General features: G+C 48.4%; 1 protein-coding gene across 1 annotated transcript in view; it reads right to left on the minus strand.

The window, feature by feature from the left end:
* The window catches only part of LOC105713792 (AP-1 complex subunit beta-1-like), a 64424-nt gene extending 54185 nt beyond the window's left edge, over nt 1-10239 (minus strand). The window contains exons 1-3 of the mRNA XM_064367881.1: nt 10136-10239; nt 8061-8186; nt 6999-7116 (exon numbers count right to left, since the gene is read on the minus strand). The gene's annotated coding sequence lies outside the window, so the exon portion shown is untranslated. The remainder of the gene's footprint in view (nt 1-6998; nt 7117-8060; nt 8187-10135) is intronic.
* Between the last annotated feature and the right edge of the window lie 5844 nt (nt 10240-16083).

Raw genomic sequence — 16083 nt, forward strand, 5'->3', positions numbered from 1 at the left:
TTCAGACTTTCTCTCTGAGAAAGTGGTTACTGAAGATGTCAGTAACCACTGACATCCAGTGTCAGGGCTTTGCATATCATCAGACTTTCTCTCTGAGAAAGTTCAGTGGTTACTGAACTCAGATGGACAGGCTCTTTCAAGTCAGTTCAATAACTATGAGAAAATAATCTGTGTTCTTTAGGCTCAGCATGAAATTTGGAACAAAGGTGGCAGTGGTAGTAGTAATGGCAAATGGATGTGCACCATGTGACAGACACCATGTAAAGAGCTTTAAAGTTAGTCCTTGTGATTCATGAAGAAGTTTACAGGTGAGGAAATTGAAGCCCAGGGAGGTCAAGACATTTGTTTGGAGTTACACAGCTAGAAAATGGTAGTGCCAACATGCTCCACTGTTGCCCCCTAATAAGGTCACACATGCCCCACTCTGTCCAACAAAGCAACTAGCTGCTCCTCTCTGAATTAAGCCCTGGAAGAAACATACCTGCTCTAGGCTAAAGGGTACATGAAATGGGTTGCCACACCTCCCTGCAGAGTCCTCAGATGTTGAATTACAGGTTATTTTAGGGCCAGCCCATCCAGTTTGGACAACAGGGAATGTCAAGTTTTGTCATGTGCCTAGTAAAAGCCTGTCTGGATGAGCTTGCCAAGTTATGTGCCTCTTGGGATTTTGATGAAAACTGATTAGTCAAAATTAATCTCCTGGCCGGGCACGGTGGCCCACACCTGTAATCCCAGAACTCTGGGAGGCTGAGGCAGGCAGATCGCTTGAGCCCAGGAATTCAAGACCAGCCTGAGCAGTGTGGCGAAACTCCATCTTTACAAAAAAAAAAAACCAACAATTAGCCAGGTGTGGTGGTGCACAGCCATAGTACCAGCCACTCAGGAGCCTGAGGTGGGAGAATTGCTTGAGCCCAGGTCAGGGCTGCAGTGAACTGTGAATGTGCCACTGCACTCCAGCCTGGGCAACAGAGCAAGATCTTCTCTTAAAAAAAAAAAAAGTCACTCTCCTGAGGCCCATTAGCAATTAAAGACTTCAAAATGAAAAGAAACTAAAGGCAGACAAATGTCACATGCAAACATTCTTATATTGGCATTGAGTCTCTAGAACCTCATTCTAGACTCAGGTGCCAGTTCTCAACTCATCTACAAGCAGCAATATGTGGAAAGACCTGCTGTGAAGAAAAAGAAAAGTGGTGGGCACGGTGGTTCATGCCTATAATCTCAGCATTTTGGGAGGCTGAGACGGGCGGATCACTTGAGGTCAGGAGTTCGAGACCAGCCTGGCCAACCTGGTGAAACCCATCTCTACAAAAAATACAAAAATTAGCAGGGCGTGGTGGCGCACACCTATAGTCCCAGCTACTCAGGAGGCTGAGGCAGGAGAATCGCTTGAACCTGAAATCGTACCACTCCACTCTAGCTTAGGTGACAGAGCAAGACTCCATCTTAAAAAAAGAAAAAGAAAAGCTTCTCTGGACTTGAAAACAAAATAGTAAGGCATCTTCTGAACAACACTGAAATTAATCAAGATGAGGAGAAGGAGGCCAGAGACCACAGCACAAGGCTCTTTGTGATCTTGGTTTTCCCATCTATGTAATGGGAACACTTTCTGAAGATCTGTCAAATCAACAGTATAGAGCCCCATCCACTTATGCCTGGAACTGTGCCCCACACAGAAGCACACACACAGTAAACAAAGGACGTCGTTTCTTGCTGAGCTCTTACAGATTGAGAGGCCAAGTAAAGAACTGCAGGCAAAGGGCAGAGTGATCACGCCTCCAGAGGAGGAGGGTTCTGAGACAGGTGGAGCAGCAAGCCAAGTTCTCTTTGATGGAGGGGCTTCGCTGGTCATGAAAAGACAGGTCAGATTTAGAGAGGCAAGAGTAGAGGTGGCACAGAGACACTGCCATTGTGACAAGGGAGGGAACTGAAAACAACTAAATCAACACTAGCTGGGGAACAGGTTCTTGCTGAGTGATTTACAACCCTTCTCATTTAATTCTCATCATTAAAAAAAAAAAGAGGAATTAGAGACACTGAGAGATGAGTGATTTACGTAAGGCCAAAAGAAGTCTGTGAGCCTCCCTGCCTGGCTGAAGGAAAGGACTTGGAAGGGAAAGGAGCTGATGAGGTTAGGGAAGGAAGAACGAGATTCAGAAATGGTCCTGGATGCCATATGTGTTGGGTCCTGCCAGCAAAAGACCCAATGGTCATGTCAAATGACAAGTCTCATGCTGATAAGCATTTGACATGGCTAACCAGTCCCTCCTCCCCGAAATACTGTCTTCCCTCAAATGCCAGGATGCCACGCTCTCTGCCTGCCCTCTGTCTGTGCCTTCTGTCTCCTTTGCTTATTCCTCTCCCTCTTCTTCAACACTGTGTGCCCCAGGGCTCAGGCTGGTACCTCTTCTCCTCTCCATCTATGCTATTTTGCCTCTTTGGTGGTGTCATCCAGTGTCAGGGCTTTGCATATCATCCACATAGCCCAATCTCTGCCCAGAACTCCCAGCACACATGTCCAAATGTCTAACTGACATCTCAGCATCACTGTGGATACGGCTAGCAGGCAGCTCAAACTTAACGTGATAAACACTGACCTCCTGCTTCCTTCCTTTCCCCAGCGGGCTCACCCTGCAGTCTACATCATCTAGTTCCTGCCAGCATCATCTTTAACAGGTCCTCAGGCTAAAAACCTGAGTCACCTTTAACAACATATTCTCTCTTAAATCTATCGGCAAATCCTATTGTGGATTCCAAGCTTCAAAATGAATCTAGAATCCGTAAGCAGCCTCTCACCAGCTCCATCACTACCCCCCCAGCTCCAAGCCACCATCACCTCCCATTGAGAGTGCTAACAAAGCTGCTCCCACACCGCTCTGCTGCCACGCCATCTCAGCAACAGCCAGAATGATCCCTTGATAATCTAAGTAAGACAGCAGCACCCCTCTGCTCAACGTCCTCCAACGGTTCCTTATCTTACTCTAAGTAAGAGCCAAAGTCCCTAGCATGGCCTCATAACCCACAGGCCCTGAAAGAGATGCATGCCCTTCTCTCTCACACATGCATCCTGCTGGCCATTACCCTTTGAACTCTTCTCCCCACCATTCCCTCAGCTCCAGCCGCACAGGCCTCTTTACTCCTTGAACACAACAGGCATCCACCCCAGGGCCTTTGCACGTGCTATTCACTTTGCCAGGAAAGCTCTTTCTCCAGACAGCCTTATGGCTCAGTCCCTCACCTCTTCAGGTCTTGGCCCAAATGTCATCTTCTCTTTGAGGCCTTATTTGACCATTTCATTTAAAAGTGTACACCCCTCCCTCAATAATCCCAACCACTTCCTAACCCTCTTTCCTCTTTTTCCCTTAGAAGTTCTTATTACCTACACATTGTAAATTATACTTATGTTGTCTATTTTTTCTCCTCCCATAAATTCCATAATGTAAACGAGGGTAAGGATTTTGTCCACTTTGTTCACTATTGTATTCCTAACTCCTAGGCTGGTACCTGGCAAACAGCAGGTGTTCAATAAATATCTGAATGACCAGTGCTCAACTCTCTTCTTGGGGAAATTTCATGTTTTATAAACCAACCTCTGCTAGAGCAGCTTCTCAATGTTCCATTCACTGGGTTAGCCAGGATCAGAGATACATCTGCTCCGACTGTCAAGCTATTCTGACTACACTGAAATTGAACATGCCAGATCCCTAGCCTGTTTGCAGCCAATAAATGGAAGGTAAGTGAATAAATGATGAGAGAGAGAAGAAAAGGCAAGGGCAGAAGATCAGGTGGCAACATTTCCAGTGGGAGAAATGTTCAGTGAGGCCAAGTCACTGTCACCTGCTCCCATGGTACCAGCGCAGAGTGATAGCTGCAGAAAGTGGGGGCTCTGACACAGGATATGACACAAGCACCAGGTCCTTGCCTCCAGGCCCACATGCCTTCGGTGTTCCTCTAACAGCCAAGCTCTTCACTATCTCTACACTTGCTGATCCTTCTGTCTGGATTATCCTCTCCTATCTGCTCCAATTTATCCTTCAAATCTCAGCTTAGATGATCTCACTTCAAAGATACCTTCCCTTCCAGTGTGATACCTCTGATGCTTAAAAAAAGAAAGAAAAAGATGCCTTTTGTTTTGTTTTGTTTTGTTAGAGACAGAGACAGAGTCTTGCTCTGTCACCCAGGCTAGAGTGCAGTGGTGTGATCATAGCTCACTGCAGCATCGAACTCCTGGTCTCAAGCAATCCTTCTGCTTCAGCCTCCTGAGTAGCAGGGACTATAGGCGTGTGCCATGCCCAGCAAATCTTTTAAAGTTCTTTGCAGAGTCTCGCTAAATTACCCAGGCTGGTCTTGAACTCCTGGCCTCAAGTGATCCTCCCACCTCAGCCATCCAAGTAGCTGGGATTACAGGCATGAGCCATTGCACCTGGCTATGCATGTACAATCTTAAGAAGGTATTTCTCAGTCCACTTCTCAGGAATAAGATTTCCTGAGCATCTTTCATGTACCAGAAACACTTCTATATGTTGGGAATGCAGCAGTGAAAGAAACAGACAAAAATCCTTTCCTTCATTGAGCTTACATCCTAACGGGGGAAAGAGACCATAAGCAAGATAAATAAGATACATAACATCTTAGAGAGTGATAAACACTATGGAGGCAAAAAAAGAGGAGGGAAGAAGGATAGGGAGGGGAGAGGCGAGGAAGGGAGGTTAAAATGTAACTAGGGTGGCCATAGAAGGCCTCCTTGAGAAGGTGACAGGTGATACTGTCTGGGGAAGAGCCTGCCAGACAAAAGAGATGGCCAGTACAAAGGTGAGTATGTGCCTGGCATGTCTGAGGAACAGTAGGGAAGTGAATGTGGCTGAGTGAGCAATGAGGAAACAGCAGGCCAGGAAGTCACAGGAGAATGCAGGGCCTTCTGAGCAAGGGTGAGGACTCTGGCTTTTACAGAGTGAGCTGGAGCCACAGGAGGGTTTGGAGCAGAGGAGTCCTGACATCGGATTTATATTTTAACAAGCTCTGGCTGCTATGTCTTCTGTTTCCCTCATGGCTGATTGGTTTTTCTAATAATCACATTTTTTCTCTTCTTCTTTGTCTGTCTCTCTCCCATTAGAATGAAGTAAGCAACCGGAGGGCAGAGACCATATCTGGCCTGCTGACCTATCAGCATAGGCCAGCACCAGGCACTAGCAGGCTTCGATAAATACTGAATCAATGCTGGACTTCAGAAGTCTCCATCCTCAGCGTCCCAGCAGCCGGCTGCTCAACACGCAGAGATCAGGCAACGAAGACCACCACAGCAGCAGACCCAAGGCTGGCTCTACTGACATTGTGTTATTCCACTCTCAATATGCTTAAGATCCTAAATGTAAGGAGGGTGTGGTAAAAAGTATCTGCCACCCAAGTCTATGGAACTCAGCTATTGAAATGCTGAAAATGAACACTGAAAGTTCAGTTTTAAAGCTTCTGAGACCTGACTTTCAAATCTACCATCTTCCAGCTCAGAGTCCACAGGGTGGACTGTAGTAACTGGGTAACCTGGAGGATCAGTGACTAAGGCATCCCAGTAACTGATGAACTCTGGGCCTTGTGGGGTCAACCCAGAGTTAGGCCACACTCCTACCATAAGTAGGAGAGGCCTCCCTTCCTGTCAGAAGTCAGAGGTTAAGCCCAAGGCTAAAGACCCAGAGAGCATGAGGCATAGAACCATAGCCAAGTCCTTCCTCAGCTCCACTATATAACAGCGGACAATCTAAGTACAAGGAGTGGGTAGGGGAAGGCAGCCACAGCAGGTATGGCAGGGGCTCTCCCAGGCTCCACAGAGCAAACAGGCACAACTGCAGCACAAGTGTAAAATGGGAACTACAATGTTATATGCCTGAGGGGTTTATGAGGGTAAAACAAGTCAATATATACCTAGCCCTTAGCAGTGCTCAGCCCACAACATGCCTGATAAATGTTAGCCACTATTGTTACTATCAAGAGAGGGTTTACCACCTCCCTGCTCCATACCAGATTCCCAGGTGTCTGGAAGCCCTGAAACCTCTGGTGACTGGCTGGTGGTAGCAACTATAGTTTGAAAGTAGTCTCAGCACTGATCAGATTTCTCCCTGTCTCTATGAGGTGACTTGAGGATGGACAGGAGATAATGTAGAAGTGCTTTGAATCCCTTAGGAGCCAAAGAATCCTAACAATTCAATGCAATATTCATTCATTCACTCACTGGACATCTGCTGAGCACCAACTATGTACCAGATATCTCACTAGGTACTGGAGACACAGTTAAGGGAGGTCTTCATCGAGGATTAAGAGCTATTTACTGGCTAGGCACAGTAGCTCATGTATGTAATCTCAGCACTTTTGGGAGGCTGAGGTGGGCAGATCAGGAGTTCAAGACCAGCCTGGCTAACATGGTGAAACCCCATCTCTACTAAAAATATAAAAATTAACCAGACATGGTGGCAGATGCCTGTAATCTCAGCTACTCGGGAGGCTAAGGGATTAGAATCGCTTGAACCTAGGAGGTGGAGGTTGCAGTGAGCCGAGATTGCACGATTGCATTCCAGCCTGGGCAACAGAGAGAGACTCCGTCTCAAAAAAAAAAAGAAAGAAAAAAAGAGCTATTTACTTAGAAGAGAGCCAAGTAAACAATCACAACCCACTGTGACCCTTGCCACAGGACATCAAAGAGGGGCATCTAGCTCAGGCCTAGGGGCGATGATCAAATGGGAAGCACCAGGTAGCACTCCAGCTAGGAAGGTACAGTCAGGGGAGCAGGAAATGGTGTTCAGGCAGAGGGAATGGTGCAAAGCAAAGACAGAGAGGTATACAGACTTGGGAGGCTGGGTGTGGTGGCTCACACCTATAATCCCAGCACTTTGGGAGGCCCAGGGAGAAGGATTGCTTGAGGCCAGGGGTTTGAGACCAGTCTGAGCAATACAGCAAGACTCTGACTCTACAAAAAATAAAAATAATTTGCCAGGCACAGTGGCACTCACCTGTAGTTGTAGTTACTTGGGAGGCTGAGGCAGGAGGATGGTTCAAGCCCAGGAGCTGGAGGCTGCAGTGAGATATGATAGCTCCATTGTACTACAGTCTGGGTAACAAACCAAGATCCTGTCTCAAAAAAAGAAAAAAAGAGTTGGGGCTTGCAGAAGTAGCAAGCAGCTGAGGTTGACTGGAGCTTGGCAGAAGGTGAGTGTGGAGCAGGAGAGATGAAAAAAGAGAGCGAAGCAGGGGTCAGAGTCCAAAGGGCTTTGAATACCATGCTAAGAAATGTGAGTTTTGGCTTGAGGGCAATTAGGAGCCACTGATGAGTTTTCTTTAAGGATTCCCCAAATGCCCTATTGACATTTTTTTCTCAGGAGTATTTGTTCCTCTCTATGTGAAGAGATAAAGAACGGAAAAATCTCTTCTGGGCTGTGATAGTATCAGTGATCTCTCTTAAGCAAAAAGACCTGTTGAGAAAAAGAAATGTCTGCAAGGCATGGATGTCCCCTCAACCTTCAGAAACACAGCAAAGCGCAAAGCCCAAGCATGCTGCTTACTGTCAGCGCAGCAGGCTTTGGTGCCAGAAATGGGCAGTTTCTAGGAAGTGAGCAGTTAAGGCATACAAGAGCATCAGGAGATAACTAGAAAAAGATGCAAGTCCAAGCTCAAAGCCAGAAGGAATAACAAGTTGAACTTGTTCTGAACTACTTTTGGGAAGTGAAACAAGAAGGGTAAAAGAAGTCCCGGGTACATAAAGGTCTCTGTTTGCAGAAGGAAGTAACACTCCAGAAGCCAAGGTTGACGGCCTTTCTCAGACACAGGCCCCCAGCAGGCATCAGCTGGCCTAGAGTCAAAGCACCCAAAATAACAGGCCCTGCACAAATTTTCCCATCTACCCTCACACAAACCAGGGATGGGGGAGTAGGAGAGGACTGCCCGTATTATTTCAGAGCTGAGGTAAAGGAGGGCCAGCCTATGAAAACCATCCAGGTCACAGTGCCAGGAAGCTGCTGAGCTGGGGTCGAACCCAGGGCTGACTGATTGGGAGTCAGGTGATCTTTCCATCATACCTCTGTGCTCTTGAAGCAGCTCAGGGTGAAGCCTCCACTTGATCCACACTCAGCAGATGATCTCCACACAACCTCTGAGGGATCTGACTCTTTGGGAACTACTGAAGCTGCTCCTCATGACAGTTTCTAAGAGGTCAGAGGAGAATGGTGAGCTCACCTCAGGACAGAAAACCAGATGCTCTGCGCTCTGCTCATATGCCTACTGTCTGCGACAAGTTGCTTCATCTCAAATCCTCCCTTGGAAGGATGGGAATAAGGTGACACTATTAAGTTTCTGTGACTTCAATGGAACTAGGAAAACAGATCATAGGGCTTAAAAAATGTATCAGAGTAATATTTATATACAACTGTCTTCAGAAGCATATGGAAGCCTTCATGGGTTTATTCACAGGTTCCTTCCCCTAGGAGTAGACAGGGAGGTAGCAGGTCTTTCTCATGTTGATGTCAGAGAAACTGAGGCGGAATTGAAGCAAGCGAATATCCACAAAGGAATGGGACTCAGATTCACACGGCCTAGTCCTCTAGCCACCAAACCATCTCACCACCTCCCAAGTAAGAGGTGCTCTGCTCAGGCAAGAAGTCATGAGGCATGGGCCAGGCGCGGTGGCTCACGCCTGTAATCCCAGCACTTTGGGAGGCTGAGGCAGGTGGATCACGAGGTCAAGAGATCGAGACCATCCTGGTCAACATGGTGAAACCCCGTCTCTACTAAAAATACAAAAAATTAGCTGGGCATGGTGGCGCATGCCTGTAATTCCAGCTACTCAGGAGGCTGAGGCAGGAGAATTGCCTGAACCCAGGAGGCGGAGGTGAGCCGAGATCGCGCCATTGCACTCCAGCCTGGGTAACAAGAGTGAAACTCTGTCTCAAAAAAAAAAAAAAAAAAAAAAAAAGAAGTCACAGGGCTTGCGTATGTCTAAGAAAGGCAAAGATTCTTCCTCTGGGTACCTTCTTCCAGAAACTAGGACCAAAAGATCCCCTAGAGGTCATGTGGTTCCCCTCTCTTTACATCAAAAAGAATGCAGTTCAACCACTCTGAAGAGAAGTTCTGGATCGTCTTCAAACAGTTTTCATGGATAGCCTGTTTTGTGTCTCACAGTTCCCAAAAGTCAGGAAAATCTTAAGACTCTCGCCCTGAAAGGCATCACTACTAACAGCCTGCAGGATTGTTTTATCCTAAAGAAAGTGAATCAGATGCCTCTTCGGAAGATCAGAAAGGAAGCAATAAGGCTACATCCTGACACAAATCCAAATAAACACAACGGCAGCTAGAAGTCTTAAATAGCCCCTACACCCCAACCTTACTCCAGTCTTTCCTTTGTCTCTGTACTTGCAGGTCCCTGAGAACCTGGGCAGGAAATCTGACCTTGCTTCTACTACCTGAATGACCTTACATGTGTGATTCAACCTCTGTGTCTCAGTGTCCTCGTGGATAAAATGGGGATATTTAATCCCCACAAAGGTTGCTGTGAAGTTTAAACGTGGCACTGTAGAAGTGCTTAGCACAGTGCCCGGTATACGGTAGGCGCTCGATAGCCACTAGCAAGCATCTCCCTCGTTATCTGTAGCATTATCACAGGTGACCCCCTTCAGTCAACTTGTCTTAGAGGCTCCAACAGACAAGACCAAGCCCGTGCTTAACCGGGAGCGGGCGGCATGGAACCGTTTTCTATTTTTTTTTTTCTTTTTGAACCTTGGCAAAGAGATAACGCCCTGAACAACAAAGAGGCCTCAGGATGGCCATGGGGGTGAGTCTGAAAGAGGAAACCAGAGCCCGAAGAGTTTTCCCTCCGGCTAGGGGCGGGCTCCTAGGGGCCTAGGTCTAGGAGTCTGCCTGGCGGGAGCCCCAGGTGGGGCTGCGGATCTGGAACGGTCGGGGAACACGCCGGCGGCTAAGTGAGCGAGAATGAATGAACGAACCCGCAGCCCTCCCCTCTCAGGCTAGGTACGCCGCTTGCGCCCCGTGCAGCGCCGCGTCCTCTTCATGACCTCTGACCCCGCAAACCTCTCACCTAGGACCCCCGACTCCCCGCCCCACTTCTTCTCCTGCCTCGCCCGGGTCCCCGCTTCCTCACCGGCAGGTCTCAATGGCTCCCGGCGTCACGGCCCGGTTCAACTTGGGACCAAAATGTCCGCGGCCTCCACCTCACACTCTCCCGGCGCGTCCGGGCTGCCGGAGGCTCGGAGCCCAGCAGCTGTCACCTGCCTGGCGGAAGTGAGCTGACTGCGCGCGGGCACTTCCGGTGGATGCAAGGCCTGAAGGCGGGGTCAAGGGTACAACCCCGGCGGGGGTGGTGCCCGTGGGGCGGGGCAAGAAAAGGGGCGGAACCCACCGGTATTAACTCCTCGGCAGCCGCGGCGCTGCTATGCTGCAGTCTCCGGCAGAGCCCTTGGGAAACCAGCACACTAATTCAGCGTGATGCGGGCGGGCAAGGTGGTAGGGACTTTGAAGTCCGTCTTCTGTGTAAAGACAGCAAATCTGAGGTTCTAAGAGGGGCAAGGTTTTGCTCAAGGTCGCTTACTTTTTTTTTTTTTTGGTTTGAGACAGGGTCTTGCTCTGTCGCCCAGCTAGAGAGTGCAGTGGCTCTAAGATCTGGGCTCACTGCAAACTCCGCCTCCCTGCCTCAGCTGATCCTCTCACCTCAGCCTCCCAAGCAGCTGGAACCACAGGTGAGCAGCACTATGTCCGGCTAATTGTTTACTGTTTATTTATTTGTTTATTGTAGAGAGAGTCTCTCACTGTATTGCCGAGGCTGGTCTCGAACTCTTGGACTCAAGAGATCCTCCCACCTGGGCCTCCCAAAGTGCTGGGATTACAGGCATGAGCCCCCGAACCCAGCCACTTTTTTATTTTATTTTATTTTAAAGAGGGGTCTGGCTCTGTCCAAACTAGGCTCTTAACAGCTCTAGTTTGGACCCTTCCATCCTTTTTTTTTTTTTTTTTTTTTTGAGACGGAGTCTTGCTCTGTCACCAGGCTGGAGTGCAGTGGTGCGATCTTGGCTCACTGCAACCTCCAACTCCCTGGTTCAAAAGATTCTCCTGCCTCAGCCTCCCAAGTAGCTGGGACTACAGGCACGTGCCACCATGCCCAGCTAATTTTTGTATTTTTTAGAGATGAGGTTTCACCATGTTGGCCAGGATGGTCTCAATCTCCTGACCGCCTCGTGATCTGCCTCGGCCTCCCAAAGCGCTGGGATTACAGGTGTGAGCCGCCATGCCCAGTCGACCTTCCATTCTTAAGGTAAGTGACCTTGAGCCAGACACAGTGATTCATACCTATAGTTCCAACTACTTGGGAGGCTGAGGTAGGAGAATTGCTTAAGCAGGGGAGGTTGAGGTTACAGTGAGCTATAATTGCACCACTGCACTCCAGTCTGGGTGACAGATCCAGACTCTGTCTCAAAAGAAGAAAAAAGAAAAAAAAAAATAACCTGCAATCCCACTGACCTAAGACAATCACTCTTAATATTTTGGTGAATATTCTTCCAGACTTGATATATCATTTGTTTTGTTGTTTGTTTTGAGACAGGGTCTTGCTCTGTTGCCCAGGCTGGAGTGCAGTGGCGTGATCTCAGCTCACTGCAACCTCCACCTCCTGGGTTCAAGTGATTCCCCTGCCTCAGCCTCCCGAGTAGCTGGGATTATAGGCAAGCGCCACCACACCCGGCTAATGTTTTCTATTTTAGTAGACAGCGCGTTTCACCATGTTGGCCAGGATGGTCTCAATTGCCTGACCTCGTGATCCACCCACCTCAGCCTCCAAAAGTGCTGGGATTACAGGCGTGAGCCACCATACCCGGCCTACTTTTCTTTTTTTCTTTTTTTTTTTTTAAGACGGGGTTTCACCATGTTGGTCAGGCTGGTCTTGAACTCCCGACCTCAGGTGATCCGCCCGCCTTAGCCTCCAAAGTGCTTGGATTACAGGCGTGAGCCACCGCGCCTGGCCTAATCTTTTTTAATATTGTCAAAAACTGCTTAACAAATAAACTTGCACAGCTAAAGCTGTATGTCCTAATATAGATATTTCTTGTTTTATATTTAATATAATTTTATATGTTTAATCAGCCTCAAAGCTTTTAAAACTTGTTATTTTGAAATAATTATAGATTTACAGCAAATTGCAAAAGTAGCACCAAAATAGAGTCCCATGTACCCTTCACCCAGCTTCCCACAATGGAGAGAGACATTTTATATATCTGTGGTATAACATCAACAAAAGGAAATTGGCATTGGTAAAATACTATTATCTAAATTACAAACCTTATTCCATTTTAAAATCCTTTTTAAAAGTAGTCAGGGAACAAACAAATGGCATTTTGTTTTTGGCCTCAACACGGAATTTATTTTCTCACAGAGCTGGAGACTGCGAGTGTAAGGTCAAGGTGTTGGCACGGTTGCTTTCCTCTGAGGCCTCTCTCCTTGGCTTGCAAATGGCTGCCCTCTTGCTACGTCCTCACACGATCTTTCCTCTGTGTGCCTAGAGTAATTTTATATGTATGTATGTGCCATGCAGCATGTGTGATACGCAACTCTCTGGAGGAACTGCCTTTCTCTGATGATAAATGTTGGTAAATGCCACCCACCTCAGTGGAAAACAGAATTTCACTGGGAATGTAACATGGGAAGAGAAGAATTAGCCAACAAAACAAACCAACAAACCTAAAGGTATCAAGCTGGAGAGATTACGTGCAAGTGGCAAGTTCGTGATTGAAGGAGTCAGAGCTTTAAGATTTCCAAGGAGACAGAGGTCACAGCACCGGGAGGCTCAGGAAGAAATTCCCGGGGAAGATGGCATTTGTGCTGTCTTGCGGAATAAGAACAGAGCAGCATAGGCTGCAATCCAGGGAGAACTGTGCCGAGGCAGGAAAACCTCACAGGCCCCGCGTGCAAAGGAGCCAGGTGTCTGAGTCCTGCAGAAAGCATTTCCCAAGCCCCTGGTCTGAGCCAGGCCCTGGGCTGGGTGCTGGATAGTCACATGGGTGAGGCTAAGGCCTTGCCCTTGCTGAGCCTACATTTTGGGGAAAGGGGGTGACAGAGGAGCAAGTCACAAGTATGACTGATGCTGTGACAGGAGACATATTGGGAGGCTGTGGAAGTCCAGAGCTACAACTGAAGTTCCTTCGGGTTGGAGGGACTAGGGGACACCTGGACAAGTAGAGGGTTTTCTGGGTTTTTTTTGGTGAGACAAGGTCTCGCTCTGTTGCCCTGGCTGGAGTGCAGTGGCAGCGATCTCGGCTCACTGCAACCTCTGCCTCCCAGACTCAAGTGATTCTCCTGCTTCAGCCTCCCAAGTAGCTGGGATTACAGGTGCCTGCCACCACGCTCGGCTAATTTTTGTATTTTTATTGGAGATGGGGTTTCACCATGTTGGCCAGGCTGGTCTCAAACTCCTGACTCCAGGTGATCCTCCTGCCTCAGCCTCCCAAAGTGCTGGGATTATAGGCATGAGCCACTGCACCTGGCTTTTTTTTTTTTCTTTTCCTTTTTTTTTTTTTTGAGACAGTATCACTCTGTCACCCAGGCTGGAGTGCAGTGGTACAATCTTGGTTCACTGCAACCTCTGCCTCCCAGGGTCAAGCAATCCTCCTGCCTCTGCCCCCCGAGTAGCTGGGTCAGCAGTTGCGTACCACCATGCCTGGCTAATTTTTATATTTATAGTAGAGATGGGGTTTTGCCATGTTAGCCAGGCTGGTCTCAAACTCCTGCCCTCAAGCGATTTGCCCACCTTGGCCTCCCAAAGTGCTAGGATTACAGGCGTGAGCCACCACACCCAGCCAAGTAGAGGGTATTTAATCAGGAACTGCAGAACAACAGTGAATGTTTATGAACACGTAGTGTGCCAGGTAGTGTGCAGAAAATCTCATTTGCTCCTGAACTCAGCCCCATGAGGAAGGGGTTGTTTTAGCTCCATTTCATCTTGGGGGGAACTTCAATCCTGAGAGCTTAAATCAAATAGCATGTGAGTCACAGGGCTGAGGGCCTGGTCCCAGAGCCCCACCTCTCATGAGTCCTACTCATTCACCTAAAATATAATTGTCACTCACACCTGAGCCAGGCACACTGGGGATACAACAGTGAACAGGGCATGGCACAATCCCCCCCTTTGGGGGCTCACTGTTGAGTATGGGAGAAATAAAGGGACAATTATAACTCAGCATGATAGGAAGCACCACAGAGGCACAGGGGATGCAGGTACCAAAATCAGCCTGGGAAAGTCAGGGAAGGCTTCCTGGAGGAAGTGACACCCAACCTGAACTGTGAAGGATGAGACTACTACTAATAGTTAACCATCAACCAGGCACTGTGTGAAGCTCTTCTGCATGTTAATTCATTAAACTCTCCCAACAATTCCATGACAGTCTCCAAGTAGAGATAAGGAGAAGACCAGTGGGTAGAACTGATTTCTCCCCTACTTCCATGAGGGCCTGGACCTTCTCTCCCACAGCTCCGTCTGGCAGGAGAGCTAAAAGCGTAATACTAGTAAGAGGAAGTACAGCTCAATGTCAAAGGTTGGATAATTACAGCTTGCAGAGGTGGGTGACAGAAGCAGGGAGGGGGGATCTCTAAGGGAACTTCCCTCTGCCCCATCACTAAACCCAGCTAGCCACACTGCCGGAGTCGTCCACACCATCAAAGGCTGATGTGTGGCATGTGTGGCTGCCCTGGTCCTCTGAGACCCCAGGCCCAGCAGGAGCTCCTTGTCCCAGGACGGGGGCAGCACAGCCAATGGTAGCCAAGCCCACCTGGAGAGAGAGAGTGTGAGTGCGCCTGCTTCCTCACAAGAAATACACACTTGCTAGGCTGGGCATGGCTCACGCCTGTAATCCTAGCACTTCGGGAGGCCGAGGTGGGTGGATCACCTGAGGTCAAGGGTTCAAGATCAGCCTGGCCATCATGGTGAAACCCCATCTTAAAAAAAAAAAAAGAAAGAAAGAAATACACACTTGCTGACAATAATACCACCTCCTGGTTAGTTATTTTTATTTTCATTTATTTTGAGACAGAGTCTCACTCTTTTTGCCCAGGCTGGAGTGCAGTGGCAAAATCTGATCTCACTGCATCTTCCTCCTCCTGGGTTCAAGCAATTCTCTTACCTCATCCTCCGGAGTAGCTGGGATTACAGGTGCCCGCCACCATGCCTGGCTAATTTTTGTATTTTTAAATAATTTTTTTGAGACAGAGTTTCGCTCTTGTTTCCCAAGCTGGAGTGCAATGGCACAATCTCAGCTCACTGGAACCTCCGCCTCCCAGGTTCAAGCGATTCTCCTGCCTCAGCCTCCCAAATAGCTGAGATTACAGGTGTGTGTGACTATGCCCAGCTAATTTTTCGTTATTTTTAGTAGAGATGGGGTTTCACTATGTTAGGCAGCTGGTCTCAAACTCCTGACCTAAGGTGATCCACCCGCCTCAGCCTCCCAAAGTGCTGGGATTACAGGCATGAGCCACCGTGCCTGGCCTGTCCAGTTCTTTGGGTCTCAGTTTCTCTTCCCTGAGAACTCTGCATCCACCATGGGCCAAGCATCTTTGTATGTCCTGGACATCCGTCACTTCATTTAACTCTCACCGTTCTCGATAGGCAGATGCTAAGATAATCCCATTTTACAGATGAGGACACTGAAGCCCTGAGAAGTTGTGGGACATTCCCAACTTCCCATAGCAGCACTGGGCAGAGCCGGGAGGCAGGGCCTGGACTGATGACGGCAGGGCCCATCCTTTCTTCTCCACTCATCCCTACCTACCTCATGTGGTTTCATCCGATCCCAGGAAGACTGAGAATTCGTGCGGTCTCGTGAAATGACCACTGTGACCCCTGCCACTGGCATTCTGTGACCCTCAGCAAGTCCCTTCCCCTTTCTGACACCCAGAATCTCAGAGCAACGTCCTTACCGTCCTCCCTCCGCAATGAACGGGTGCGTAAATACAGGAATTATGTATTCTTGCCCTCTGTGCCCACTAGAGAGCGCACGAGTGTCATTAACCGCCACCGTTCCTTTCAAATGCAATCTTTGTGCAGGACAGGCC

Source organism: Aotus nancymaae, unplaced genomic scaffold (genome assembly GCF_030222135.1).
Source record: "Aotus nancymaae isolate 86718 unplaced genomic scaffold, 86718_ANA_hifiasm-v0.15.2.pri h1tg000076l, whole genome shotgun sequence".
Taxonomy (NCBI): domain Eukaryota; kingdom Metazoa; phylum Chordata; class Mammalia; order Primates; family Aotidae; genus Aotus; species Aotus nancymaae.